We start from the raw sequence: 13,974 nt of genomic DNA, 5'->3' as shown, positions 1-13,974 counted from the left end.
ACGCCTGGGTGGCTCAGTTGGTTGGATGACTGCCTTCGGCTCAGGGCGTGATCCTGGAGTCCCGGGATCGAGTCCCGCATCAGGCTCCCAGCTCCATGGGGAGTCTGCTTCGCTCTCTGACCTTCTCCTCGCTCGTGCTCTCTCTCACTGTCTCTCTCTCTCAAATAAATAAATAAAATCTTTAAAAAAAAAAATTGAAGTCCATTGTGACTATAAAGCTTTTTTGGTCATTTGATGACTCCTATGTAGGACTCCGTTACCAGAAGTCGCTGGGAGAGTAGTGTGATGGGCAGACAAAAATGCAAATACTATCAAAATGGATAAGTGATAAAAGCTGATAGAGCATCGTAGAATGTGTGTCACGCTTGCCCCAGTAATATTGGGGATCTGAGTAGGAGCTGCCCTCCAAGATGAGAGTTTAGGTTGTGTCTGGAAAGGAATGTTATACAGAAGGTGTTAACTCAGAATCACATAGCCTAGAGAAGTATGAAAGAAAACATTATGCAGGAAAGGGAGCTAAGGAAAAAATCAAATGCTGCCTTAAGCCACAGAGACTCAAATGGAAGCATAAATATGGTAATGCATAAGATAAAGACAGTGAAATGAGAAAAGAGGAGCTGGGTAGTCAAGGTCAGGCATTTCTGTATAGAACTTTTTAAATACTTCACATCAGGTAAAAATCTTTCTTTTAAATTTGGGTTCTGGTTTGTTTCACCATAGTGGAAAATAATCCTTAAACAGTTGAAAGTTACCAAATAAGATGAATTTGTCATTTCAAGGAAGTATAAACCATGTCTTGAGACAGGAGGTCGCTTCTCTAGATTCCACACTGCCTGAGTGAGAGGTATGAAACCCGCAAGGAAGCCACAAAGAGGCATGCTAGTAGTAGTGTGGAGGAGAGCAGCATTTGAATATTCACCCCTGCCCAGCTCCACCTAATGCAGCCAACAGGATCAATACCCTTTAAATGTGCAGCTGCTCACCAGAGCTGTGATGTCCAATATTTCCCTGTTCCACCCTTCAAATGTAAACAGCCTGAAAGTCCAAGCATCCCTCTCTTAACTCGGCACAGGAACCAAGCCTAGAAGTGCAATCAAACCTAAGGAACTCCTTTCAGTATTTTCTATAACCAAATAAACTTTTGTTTATTCATCTTGGTTTTTTTTTAATATTTTATTTATTTATTTGACAGAGAGAGAGATAGTGAGAGAGGGAACACAAGCAGGGGAAGATGGAGAGGGAGAAGCAGACTCCCCACTGATCAGGGGGCCTGATGTGAGACTAGATCCTAGGATGTTGGAGTCATGACCTGAGCCCTAGGCAGACACTTAATGACAGAGCCATGCAGGCGTCCCTTGTTGTTGTTGTTTTTTTTTAATTAAGTAGGCTCTATGCTCAATATGGAACTTGAATTCATGACCCTGGGATCAGGAGTCACATGTTCTACCAACTGAGCCAGCCAGGCACCCCTGTTTGTTCAACTTGTTAATGGCTAGACCCAATGAGTTCTCTTAATTATATTCCCTTTCAGGGCCAACAGGACCCATTGCTGGGATATGAGAATGAACACATATAGTTAACCTACTTAAATCAGACGTACAGAACACAGCTATGAAGCATGGGTCAGGGCAGAAACTGAGTAGTTATTCACCAAATCTATTTTTTTTTCTTCTGGAACATTTTCTAGCCTTGTTTGTAATGAAATGGTATCACGTTTCAGCTAATAGAGTGTAAACAAAACTGATATGTGCTAATTGTAGACCTATTCAATAACTTTCTACCACTCCATAGCATAAACCGTCTTTGTTTTCTTTTCTACTCCCTTGGCTTAGTGACAATAAACATGGTGACCTGGGAGGCCACAGGTTGAAGATAGCAGAACCACAAGATGAAAGAAGCCCTAGATCTTCACTTGGAAGAGAGCCACCTGTCAATCAGACACCTGTTTTGCTAGTGTCTATCTGCTAGAGCAACTACCATTATCCTAACTGATTCATATACATACAAAGAAAGAATGATGGAAAGTACAGCTCGAAAGCACTTTAGAAATCAAATCCAACTCTCACTATTCACAGCTAAAATGATTCCCCAAGACTAATAAACTAGCACTAGAATCCATGTGTTATTTATTAGCCAGGATGAACTGAAACTGTACTAAACAAAAAGAGTAATGCATTGACTCATTTAATTGAAAAATTCATGGAGGGGCACTGGATGGCTGAGTTGTTAAGCATTTGCCTTCGGCTCAGGTCATGATCTCAGGATCCTGGGATCAACTGCCCTTGTCAGGCTCCCTGCTCAGCAGAAAGCCTGTTTCTCCCTCTTCTGGCCCCCGCCCCTCTTGTGTTCCCTCTCTTGCTGTGTCTCTCTCTGTCAAAGAAATAAAATAAAATAAATTTTAAAAAAAAGAAGAAGAAGAAGAAAGGAAAAATTCATTGATACAGCTGAATCCGGAGGCAGAGACAATGTCATCCTGATTTGGCCTCTCCTTCTGAGTGAGCTCTGTTCTACTAGGTGGGCTCTGTTCCCAGGAAGGCTCTCCACTTCTGGGAGCAAACTGTTTGCCCGTAGCTCCAAGTTATTTATATATATATATATATATATATATCCCCAGAATGAATGAAAGTTTTCTTTGCCAACACTTTAAGTGAAAATCTTGTAATAAGATTCTGATTGACCTGGCCTTGTCAAATGCCCATCACTGAACTAAATGCTGCAGCCACCACCCTCGTTGACTATTTAGGTGGCCTCAGCCCTAGTGATAGCCAGATATCAGGGTTCTTACTCTACTTAACTAGATACACCATCTCTCTCACAAGAGCATTAACCATGCACTTATTCATTGAAAATCTGCAATATGCTAGATCTGTGCAGAATGCTATAGGGGATAAAAAGATGAACAAGATACAAGTCCTTTACTCTCAATCCTATGTGTCTGATAAAACATGTACATGAATAATTACATGGCCACCAAGCAACAGTAAGAACAAGCTATCTCAGTCATAACAGGATATACTTAGAGTTTATGATTGTGATTTCCTGCTATGGGACCACATGCTTGTTTAAATCGACAGAGAATCTGTGCTACTAAAAAAAGTAGACATGGTTAAACTAAGGAATTAAAGAAAGGCAAATTGAAACATCAGTTGGTCAGAGTATAGTAAACCTAGTTTTCCCTTGCATTCCAAATTCCAACTTTAACTGCCAAAACAAATGCTCAACTTATCAAAAGCAATTTAAACAAGATGGAAGTGTATTACTCTCTCATAAAACATCCTAACAAGGGATAATAAGGCAGCTTCTTAGTGTTAAAGCTTCAAGTTCTTTCTCTCTCTGTCATTTTTGATGGTATTCTCTCCTCTTGGTTGAAGATGAATTGCTAATACGTATCTTCTGTCGGCATCTGAGCAAGCAGAAAAGGGGCAAGATTCAGGGGAAAGACATGCTTTTTACTTCTAAAGGTACAAACCAGAGGTTGCAAACTTCACTTCTACTCATGTCGCATTGACTACAAGGAAGGTTAAGGAATATCTTTTGTAGCTGGGAGTTCTAGAACAGAGCAAAGAAAATGGATACCAAGGGACTACTAGAAACTATGCCACACATAAGAAATAGTGATCTAATCTATCAAGAAGGATTAAGGAAAACCTGTAGGCATTATTTAGTCAACCTGTATCATAGGAAACCAAGGTCTAGAGAAGTTGAATGATTTGCTTAAGGTCATGTGGCAAATTATAGAGGGAGCCAAGACACAAATTGGTGTCCGTTGATGACTTTGAATGGTAAACTGTTAATATTATCTTGTCTTTTTTACATAAATTTGTGAAGAGGAAAGTAATAGTATAGACACCAATGAGAGTTTTCATAAGAAAAGGCAAAGAGAACTGATTTTTTCCCCCACTGCACAGTTGATAGAGCTTATTTCGATTTTAAAGTATTTAGTTGTGTTCTTTGATGCATAATAATGCCATCATAAAAATTTAAATACTACAAAAGTTGTTGTATTCCTCTTCCCAAGAATAACCATTGTTAACATGCAGATCTTCTTATAGAGATTTTCAAAGGTTCTTTTGTCTATTTCCAAAGTGATAGTATTCCCAACAATATTTTTTAGTAGGACAAGGAATGGCAAGTAGATCCACAGAACCATTCTCAGTCACTTCAAATTGAGATGGCTCTTTGGTTGGGAAACTTCGGGGGCACCAGAGGCCAGGCAGCAGAGAATAAGTTCCAGCACTGGATAAAAAGTCTTCATCTATACATGTCATCTTGCCAACACCGGGACTGGCCGCTCAGCACCAATTCGTTCTTCCACCTCCACCACCAAATTCCCCACACTCAAGCCAATATATTCCTAAGGACACTGCCTTATTTCCTCCCAGAAGACTGACTTCCACAGTCAGGTATACTAGATGGAGAATATGAAGGGTGTGGGGTGTGGAGGCGCATGAGTTTTCTGTGTAATTTCTTAACCATTCAGAAACGATGGCCTCAGGAGTTTCTCTGTATTCCCAGTTCACAGTGCCTCTCTATGAGACAGTGTGTGCTGAAAAGCGGAGTCCACGGTGCACCATCATTTACATACATGTGCCTTATAACAAGTCATTTGGCTCTCTGAGCCTTAATTTCTTTGTGGTGACTGGGGACAATCTCACAAGGTTAAGGAAATTAGTGAGAAGCTGTGTGTGAACACTACTGTCTTATAAGCCTTTGTGGAGAAGCTTCAGGGACCTTCAGACTCATAAATTGTGATTTATAAGAAGATCTTGAGAAATGAGGACATAACAAAAAAATATTAGACCGAAACCTAACATTTCCTTGTTCTTTAGGGATTTAGTAAGCCTCAGATTATAGACTTAAAGTGCCCTGGATATTTTTAGCATCAATAACAGGATTCTTCTTAATGAGCAGGCAATAATTCTGTATTATTCTTTTATTAAAAAAAGATTTTATTTTATTTATTTGAGAGCATGAGCAGTGTTGGGGAAGGGGGTGGAGGGCAGGAAGAGGGAGAAGCAGTCTCCCTACTGAGCAGGACCCTGGGGTCATGACCTGCACCAAAGGCAGACAGCTTAACTGATCTAAGCCACCCTGGTGCCCCATAATATTATTTTTGATCTCAGAGGAGCTAGTCCTATTTTTGTTGCTGTTGTTGTTTTTATTATAACTTCTGTTAATTTTGTTTTTAGTTCTGAAGTTTTATGAAGATTTTCTGGACAAAAAGAAATGGATTGAGGAAGCCTAACAGGTAGGGCTAACAGTTGGCAGGGATCATTAATTCAGCCAAAGGGTGGTGGTTTGAGGCTGGCCTCTCTTCTAATTGGTCAGTACCTGTACCAGTGGCAATAGTGAGTTTTGTGTTTAAAGAGCACATGTCAATTCGAAAACCAACACATTTTTGGGGAGAGTAGGGTAAACTTCTAGCATCCTCATTTCATTTCAGTCAAGAGTTTTAAATCAAAGGCAGATCTGTTTTTCAACTCCCCAAACAAGTGTCATTTACAAGCTAACTCAACTGCATAGACTTGCCCTTGAGTTTTGTTACTTTTATTTATTCATATTTATTTTTTTTTAAAGATTTTATTTATGTATTTGACAGAGAGAAAGAGAGAACAGGAGCGAGGGGAGATGAGAAGCAGGGTCCCCGCTAGGCAGGAAGCCCAATGTGGGACTCGATCCCAGGACCCTGGGATCATGACCCGACCCAAAGGCAGACACCCAACTGACTGAGCCACCCAGGTGCCTGAGTTTTGTTGCTTTTAGTCATGATTTGGGGTCACTTACAAAATAAGCAAACAAATGAATCAACCTCCTCCACTGCTCCCCTCCCTGCAAAGAAACCGAACAAATAAAACCAGTGGGTGTCATTAATTACTAACCCCAGACATAGGTGGCATATTGGTCTTCCCAAGAATACAAACACTTAAACGTTTTTATTCCTTCAGAGGTATTACTAAATCTACATTTTCTGTTCAGATTTGAAAAGCTCAAAACAGAGATGCTATGTATATATTGATTCCTAAGTATTTAAAAAAAGCTATTTGTGAATTGAAACATTAGGTTTGTTGTTGTTATTGTTGTCATTGAAACATTTTAAGCTAGCAACTAATAAAACTAAGATTTCCCAGCTTTTTCAACCAAAATCAGAAACTCTGCCTATTTCCTGGCCTCCAATAATTTGTCTTCTATTTCTAGGACACCAAGACAGCATGGGGAATTAGTTAATTCAGAAATTACTTCTCTGTCATTTATACATATAGAAATGAGATATATAGATATGTAGAAACCAAGTTACAAGGAAAACAAATTCAGAGAACTCAATCATTTGTGTCATGACTGAATCAAAATAATAAACTCTTTAAGCCACTCTATCTTACAAGTCTAGGTATAGCTTAAATAAATGAAGAATAAAATTCTAGTTTATTTTAAACTAGAATTATTCTAGTTATTATATTACATATTATTATATATAATATTATATATTATTATTATCCTAGAGTTATTCTCCTATTGATACTTTCATGGTACTGAAATATTCGCTTGTTATGTTTTAGATATGAGATTGTGGGTGATCAGTTGCTTTCTTTTTACTTCAAAAAATTTTTTGACTTACATATACTACTAAAATTAGAAATTTTTAATTAGAAAAATAAAATATTATAAAGTTATTTTTATTACTAAAATGCTAATTTGTGTACTAAAATGTTGATTCCATTGCCTTGCAAATTTCCAAAGGAATTTGAGATGTAAAAATTGAGTTGTTCATTTTGCTATTGTCCTTTATGGTTCAATTCAATTAATCTTGTAATTTTTGATGAAATCTGTGTTGGCAAGATACCATAATTCTGAAGTCAGCCTACTGTCATAAAATTGAATATTTTTCTTATGCAGTAAGTCTCTTATGCCGTAAGGGTCATAAAATTGAATATTTCTCGTATGCAGTAAGAGCCAAATTATTCAACCTAGAAGGAGCCTGAGTCACTTCTCATGAAAACTAAAATTCATAATTTGGTTTAATTTTGTTATACTCATTTTATGAACTTTAGTTCCACCTAAAGAAGAATTGGGTAACTGATTCTGACCAGGAAATGAAGCAAACAATTAGGCAAATTTCCTTAGAAAAGGTGAAGTTTCAAATTTCTGACACTAATATAACCATTAATGCAATTAATTGCAATTAATACAATTTATTATTTAAATATTTTGATATTTATCAGACAGATAATTTAAAAAAATAAATTTGACTAATGACTAACATTAGTCAGAGGAACTCTGCTAGTCAATGAAAATCCTCAAAAGAAAATATCATGACAATCTTCCTCAATTTAATTTATGAAATCAGTCAATAAGACTGAAATCAAAATTTCCCTTCATGGTAGAGATGAGTCATTTATTGTGATCTCTGAATATTAACAGTCAGTTACAGCAACATTAGACAAGGAACAGTTGAGATATGCTAGCTCTGAGGAATTTAATTAATTTCCACCATTAACATGATTATTTCAAACTAGCTTCCCTCCTAATATTTCAGTCTCTTAGGGGAAAAGCGTCTTCTATCGAGTTTCTTAGCACATGCAAAATGTTTATGAGTTTTTCCCTAAGACTTGAGGCTAGAAATCTTTTAACAGTAAAAGTCATAGATGAAACTGCATAAAATCATTGTGTGTAGGGGCGCCTGGGTGGCTCAGTGGGTTAAGAGTCTGCCTTCGGCTCAGGTCCTGGGAACGAGCCCCTCATCAGGCTCTCTGATCAGCAGGGAGCCTGCTTCCTCCTCTCTCTCTACCTGCCTTTCTGCCTACTCGTGATATCTCTGCCTACTTGTGATATAAATAAAATCTTTAAAAAAATAAATCATTGTGTGTGTGGCATATCTTAACTGGATATTAATACCATCTATGAAAAGCAGACTGGCCTGATGTTTTAGAACACAGATCTGTGTCAGAATTCTGAATCAACTCTTGGCTCTGCCAATTACTAGTGGTAAAACCTTTAACAAGTTATATGACCCATCTGAGACTCATTTCCTCACCTATAAAATGGGAATATCTCATTGGCACACTATAATGATTATACAAAATGCAAAACTATTTCTTATTCCAAACCCTAAGACCAAATGTGTTTCCAAATGTAGAGAACGTGTTCAAATAGGAAGTATGGTGTACATACTGTAAATTATACAACTCCTGTAACAAGAGTCTGGAGTAGGACTCCAAAATCAAATACATTGTGTTAGTCAGCTCTTGCTTCAATACTTCCACATTCACAAAACACCCTGAAACTCATTGACTTACAAAAGCGATCATGTTTTTCTTACTTACAGGTCTGTGGGTCCACAGGGATGGGTGCTTCAGGCCACTGGTCATCTGGGCTCAGCTAGGATTGGCTATGTCAGATCCAGATTGCAATTGCAGGAGGCTGTTCTGCATTTCTTCTCACTCTCCTTGGACAAGCAATTTCCTGAGGCAGCCTTTCTCATGGTAAATTCTAGGACGGCTAGAGACAAACCAAACTCAGATCTCACAAGCACACATAAAGCACCCCCCCACCCCTGCCCCATCACCTCCAGTTATGTTCTCAAAGCAAGTCATATGTCTAAGTCCAAAGTTAGATATTTTTCAGGACGAAGTGAATTGTTCCTGTACATACTCAATTCTATTATATATGACGCCCTGTCTTCAGTAAAATATATAAATACATTCACATTAAGTGGGATAAACACAAATTATAAATAACCTCATGATAGTTTGGTTTTCAGAACTTATTGGATTTCACATTCAAGTTAAGACATTGTGGATCAGCAATGTAGGCAAAGCACTTGGCATAGTGCCTGATAATGGTCTTTTTTCCTGTGCTCAGGGATATTTTATAATCTTTATGATACTTGGAAACTTAACTATAGGAAGCTTTTCCCCAGATTATGCCAAATGTTAAAATGCATCTCTATCCCCTCTTGAGTATGAGAATGAAATTGCATTGCAATTAGTTTAATGATGTAATTCTAGATTGTGCCAATGCCTAAACATTTATTAATTTTAATTCATTCATTTTACAGTTTTCTTTTTTAATGTTAAAGCCAGTAATATTTCTTTAAATGAAATACCTTATTAATTTTAATCCATTATTTTACAACTTTCTTTTTGAATGTGTAAAGCCAGTAATAGGGTGCCCAGGTGGCTCAGATGGTAAAGCATCTGCCTTTGGCTCAGGTCAGGATTCCTGGGGTCCAGCAGGCATGGACTCCTTGCTCAGCGGGGAGTCTGCTTCTCTCTCTGCCCACCACTACCCCTGCTTGTGCTCTCTCTCTTCGTCAAATAAATAAGTAAAATCTTAAAAAAATAAATAAATAAAGCCAGTAATTTTCTTTAAATCTGAAATACACAAATATAAATATAACATAGTGCATAAGCCAGGCACTGTTAAACTTCACATTTACAGCTAATTTAATCCTCATAATGGCTCTGCAAGCTAGGCACTTTTGTCATCCTCAGTTTGCTCTCCTCAGGTAAAGAATCTGGAGAGACACTCGACAACTTTAATCAAGTTTACCTGCCTAAGAAGCTGTTGAATTGACTCAAATCCAGAATGTTCTCATTCTCGTCTCCTTTCTCTTAACCTTGTGCTAAACATTTTTCTGAACACAGAGAAGCTCACAGATTCTCAATAATGAACCAAAACCCATTGTGGTTTTAAAAAAATCCCTATTTGCACATGACTCTAGAACTTCCCCAGCTATATTTCAAGATTTGAAAAACCTAGTCACTACTTTACTTTTTGCCAATGCCATTTATCTGTGTGCTCCTGAAAGTCAGGAAAACCATGTGATAGATCATATTCCAAGCATCTGGCATAATGCCTGGCCTGTAATGGGCACCAAGTAAATATTTGTTGAACACAATGCATGACCAAATGAGTAAGTTACACATTAAGTAATTAATGTAGCCTGAACATGAGCCTTTAAGATATAAGTTTGTGAAATTTCCAACAAGTCACGTGGTATTTCCTCCGTTGTCCTTTCACTTTGCAATGACTATTTCTGAGATAAGGTGCTGCAGTAGGGGTAGCCTCCCTCCTCTCTGCTCAGTGGGGGCAAAAGCAACTGCTGGTGCCTGATTTCTAATGTTCTCCACAGCACCTAGCTGTTTCAGATTTTAATCTACTTCTTTTATGCCCTTCACAGGACCTAATAGAAGCTCCAGACCCATAGGAGGCACATCAGAAAAAATAAAAAATAAAAAATACTCATTCAGTTGGATTATAATGTCCCTGAAGCCTGTGGACCCATGCAAGCCAACTGTGAGAAGGCTTAAGGAGGTAAGCCCCAGGGACATTCCTACCATTCAGTTAGAACATTTTATCCACTCCTACTCTGTTATCTCTCTGCTTGAAGAACATCTGAACAATTCCAGGTGTGTTAATTAAACTTCACATTCTCCATTGCTTAACTAATGCATTTACTACCATGTTTTGTTTTGTTTTTTTTACCAGAATGAGACGGTTCCTTAGACTTCCATAACAGAAATGTTGGCATTAGAGTTATACTAAAGGCCAAATAATAATTAGTGAGTATACCATGTTTTTCTATTTCCTTCATTATCTGAGAATCATGTTTCTAAGGAGATATGAAGTAGGGCTGTGGACTTGTGTTTAAAGTGGAATATTGCCCAATAATAGTGCTGTCTACTATATACTTATCCCTAACCCTTCTTGCCTAGATTGTAATTAAAAGAGAGACCTATTATAACTGCATGGTTATTACTTGTTTCATGTTACAGTAGGTTGGTTGATGTCTTCTTGAAAAATAAAGAAGTCAACTTTAAGCTGAGGGATTTTTCTAAATACCCCCAAAGCAATTCTTGTATGCACAAAATTGTGGTTTCTCAAGTTTTGGGAAAAGATTAAATAAATCCAAACATTTATGAAAGAAAAATAATAGAAAATGATACTGCTGAATTACTTTCAACTGAACCAGACAAGAGTCAAAATGAATTTTACTTATTTTTGAAGCTAGATCATGAAAAAATAGTAAATCAAAAATAAGTAACACAAGAGAAAATTTTATGCTCTCAAAAATGTCTTGATGATATTTTGGGACTTCAAAAACTGACAGACACACACATACAAAGTTGGCACAAATTTCCCATTGCTTTAAAAAATTAACTATTTTATTACAATAATAATATAGGTTTGATATTTTAAAAATTAACAAAATAGAAAGGTACAAAGTAAAACAAAATTTCCCTGCCTTCTATCCTCTCTGTTCTATTGTCCTACTTTCTGGGGATAATCACTGGTAACATTTTCTTCTTTTTGTAGCCATTTAAAATATTTCACTTTTTCTATTTGTATTAGTTTCCTAGGGTTGCCATAACATAATACCATAGACTGATTGGCTTAAACAACAGAAATTCATTTTCCCACAATACTGGGGCCAGAAACCCAAAATCAAGGTGTTCACAGTGTTAATTTCTTCAGGGATTTCTCTCCTTGGGTTGTGGGTGGCTGTTCTCTCACTCTATCTTCCTGTGGTCTTTCCTTTGTGTTCCAATCTCTTCTTATCTGGACATCTGTCAGATAAGATTAAAACAGCCTCATCCCAATTTAACCGCCTCTTTGAAAGCCCTATTTCTGAATACAGTCATACTCTGGGATTCAGGGCTTCAATAGATCAGTTTGGGGAGTCACAATTCACTATTGGGGAGACATAATAACACTATTAAAACAATACCATAACAAAACTGGAATTCCTATACATATATCTGACAACTTCTGCAGGTATATGAGAAAGATAAATTTCAAGATGGACATCAAAGGGTATGCTCATAGGTAATTTGGAAAGAAATTGATAAATTTTCTATAAAAGGCTTGTAATAATTGGGGTGCCTGGTTGGCTCGGTGGGTTGAAGCCTCTGCCTTCAGCTCAGGTCATGATCCCAAGGTCTTGGGATCGAGCCCCGCATCCGACTCTCTGCTCAGCGGGGAGCCTGCTTCCCCCTCTCTCTTTGCCTGCTTCTCTGCCTACTTGTGATCTCTCTCTCTCTCTGTGTCAAATAAATAAATAAATAAAATGTTAAAAAAAAAAAAGGTTTGTAATAATTTGTACTATCAACGATATATAGAAATACCTATTTCCCTATAGCCTTGGACCTACCTAATCTTTTAATTTTTAATTTTACTGATAAAAATGACTATCCTTATTTTAATTTTTATACTTCAAAATATTAATATGGCTGAATATCTTTTCTTATGTTAATCATCTAAAATATTTTTTCCATGAGCCCCTATGCCCATTTTTCCCATTGAGTTACTTATCTTTTATTTACTTATTTGTGAGAATTTTTGTATATTAAAGATAGTTTGGGGCACCCGGGTGGCTCAGTTGTTTAAGTGTCTGACTTCAGCTCAGGTCAGGATCTCGGGGACCTGAGATAAAGCTTGGAGCAGGGGTCCCTGCTTGGTGGGGAGTCTACTTATTCTTCTCCCTCTAACACTTCTCCCACTCATGCTCTCTCTGTATCTCTCTCTCAAATAAATAAAATCTTAAAAAAAAGAAAAAGATAGTTTGTCACATGTATGGCAAAAATTTTTTTTCAATCTGTTTTTGTCTTTCCTTTTGCCCTTTTTTGCTGTATAGAGTTTTAAAATTGATAAAAATTTAAAATATTAAGATTTAATTTGGGGAATAAACTTTTCCTGTATAGTTTGATATCTTTGAAAATACTCAGAAAGGCCTTTCTCATGCCAAAATTATTTATGAACTAATATTCCATGTTTTCTTCTAAATATTTTATGTGTTTGTTTTTCACATTTTAGTATAGAAGATAAAGAGGAAAATTTAGCTTTATGTTCTTTAAGCATTTGGCCAATCTTACCAGCATTGATTATTCAATAATTCATATTGCCTCATTTACTCAAGTGCAACTTTTATCATTTATTAAATTCTGATAATTAGGATGATTTATGGATTTTCTCATTTGTTTCATTGATCTGTTTGTCTCATCCAAGATCAGGGAAACACAATTTTAAATACATTATCTATTATTTCCCTCATGATTCTTCTCTTTTAGAATTTTTTCTTTTTTTTTTAAGATACTTTTTATTTATTTGACAGAGAAAGAGAGAGAGAGAGAGAGGTCACATGTAGGCAGAAAAAGAGGGGGAAGTAGGCTCCCCATCGAGCAGAGAGCCATAATGCGGGGCTCCATCCCAGGACCTGATCATGACCTGAGCCGAAGGTAGAGGCTTTAACCCACTGAGCCACCCAGGTGCCCCTAGTATTTTTTCTTATGTGTATTTTTTAATATGAATTTTAGTATTGTTTAGATCAAATTTCAAGAAAACCCCAAAAGTCTTGCTCATATTTCTTATTGATTCAAAGATAACTGACGTCTTTTAAAATATTGAGTCTTATACCCAAATTAAGGATGTTTTTACATCTTTTTAACTTTTTTTCCCAAAGATTTTATTTATTTATTTGACGGAGAGAGATCACAAGTAGACAGAGCAGCAGGCAGAGAGAGAGGGGGGAACCAGGCTCCCCGCTGAGCGGAGAGCCCAATGCGGGTCTTAATCCAAGGACCCTGAAATCAGCTGAAGGCAGAGGCTTAATCCACTGAACAACCCAAGTGCCCCTCTATTTAACTTTTTTTTTAATGTACCTCTGAGGAATTTAAAATTTCTGTGCTTTCTTATTCATTCTAATTTCAACTTTTTTTTTCTTTTAAAGTAGGCTCCACACCCAGCATGGAGCCCAACACAGCACTTGAACTCACAACCCTGTGATTAAAACCTGAGCTGAGATCAAGAGTTGGATGCTTAACCAACGGAACCACCTCAAATTTCAACTTTTCATACTTATTGTGAATGAGACACTTCATTCCATTCTGTTTCTGAGAGAGAATCGTTATCCTAAAGTAAATAATTGAACTGAATTTTATATTAAATTTGTGATTACTTTAATGAATTCTTTTATGTCTT

General features: G+C 37.0%; 1 long non-coding RNA gene across 2 annotated transcripts; it reads left to right on the top strand.

Annotated features, from left to right (window-relative positions):
* Positions 1-10,027: 10,027 nt before the first annotated feature.
* Positions 10,028-13,753, top strand: LOC122898735. 2 transcript variants are annotated; one of them, XR_006383040.1, is made up of 4 exons: positions 10,028-10,043; positions 10,178-10,311; positions 10,486-10,559; positions 13,727-13,752. It is a non-coding gene; the product is annotated as an uncharacterized LOC122898735 (long non-coding RNA). The 2 variants fall into 2 exon arrangements; XR_006383039.1 differs by lacking the exon at positions 10,028-10,043 and having other exon boundaries at positions 10,053-10,311; positions 13,724-13,753.
* The last annotated feature ends 221 nt before the right edge of the window (positions 13,754-13,974 follow it).

The sequence above is a fragment of the Neovison vison genome, chromosome 2 (assembly GCF_020171115.1).
Source record: "Neovison vison isolate M4711 chromosome 2, ASM_NN_V1, whole genome shotgun sequence".
In the NCBI taxonomy this organism is placed as follows: domain Eukaryota; kingdom Metazoa; phylum Chordata; class Mammalia; order Carnivora; family Mustelidae; genus Neogale; species Neogale vison.
Note: the sequence above shows the minus strand (reverse complement) of the source record. Positions and strands in the feature narration are given on the sequence as shown.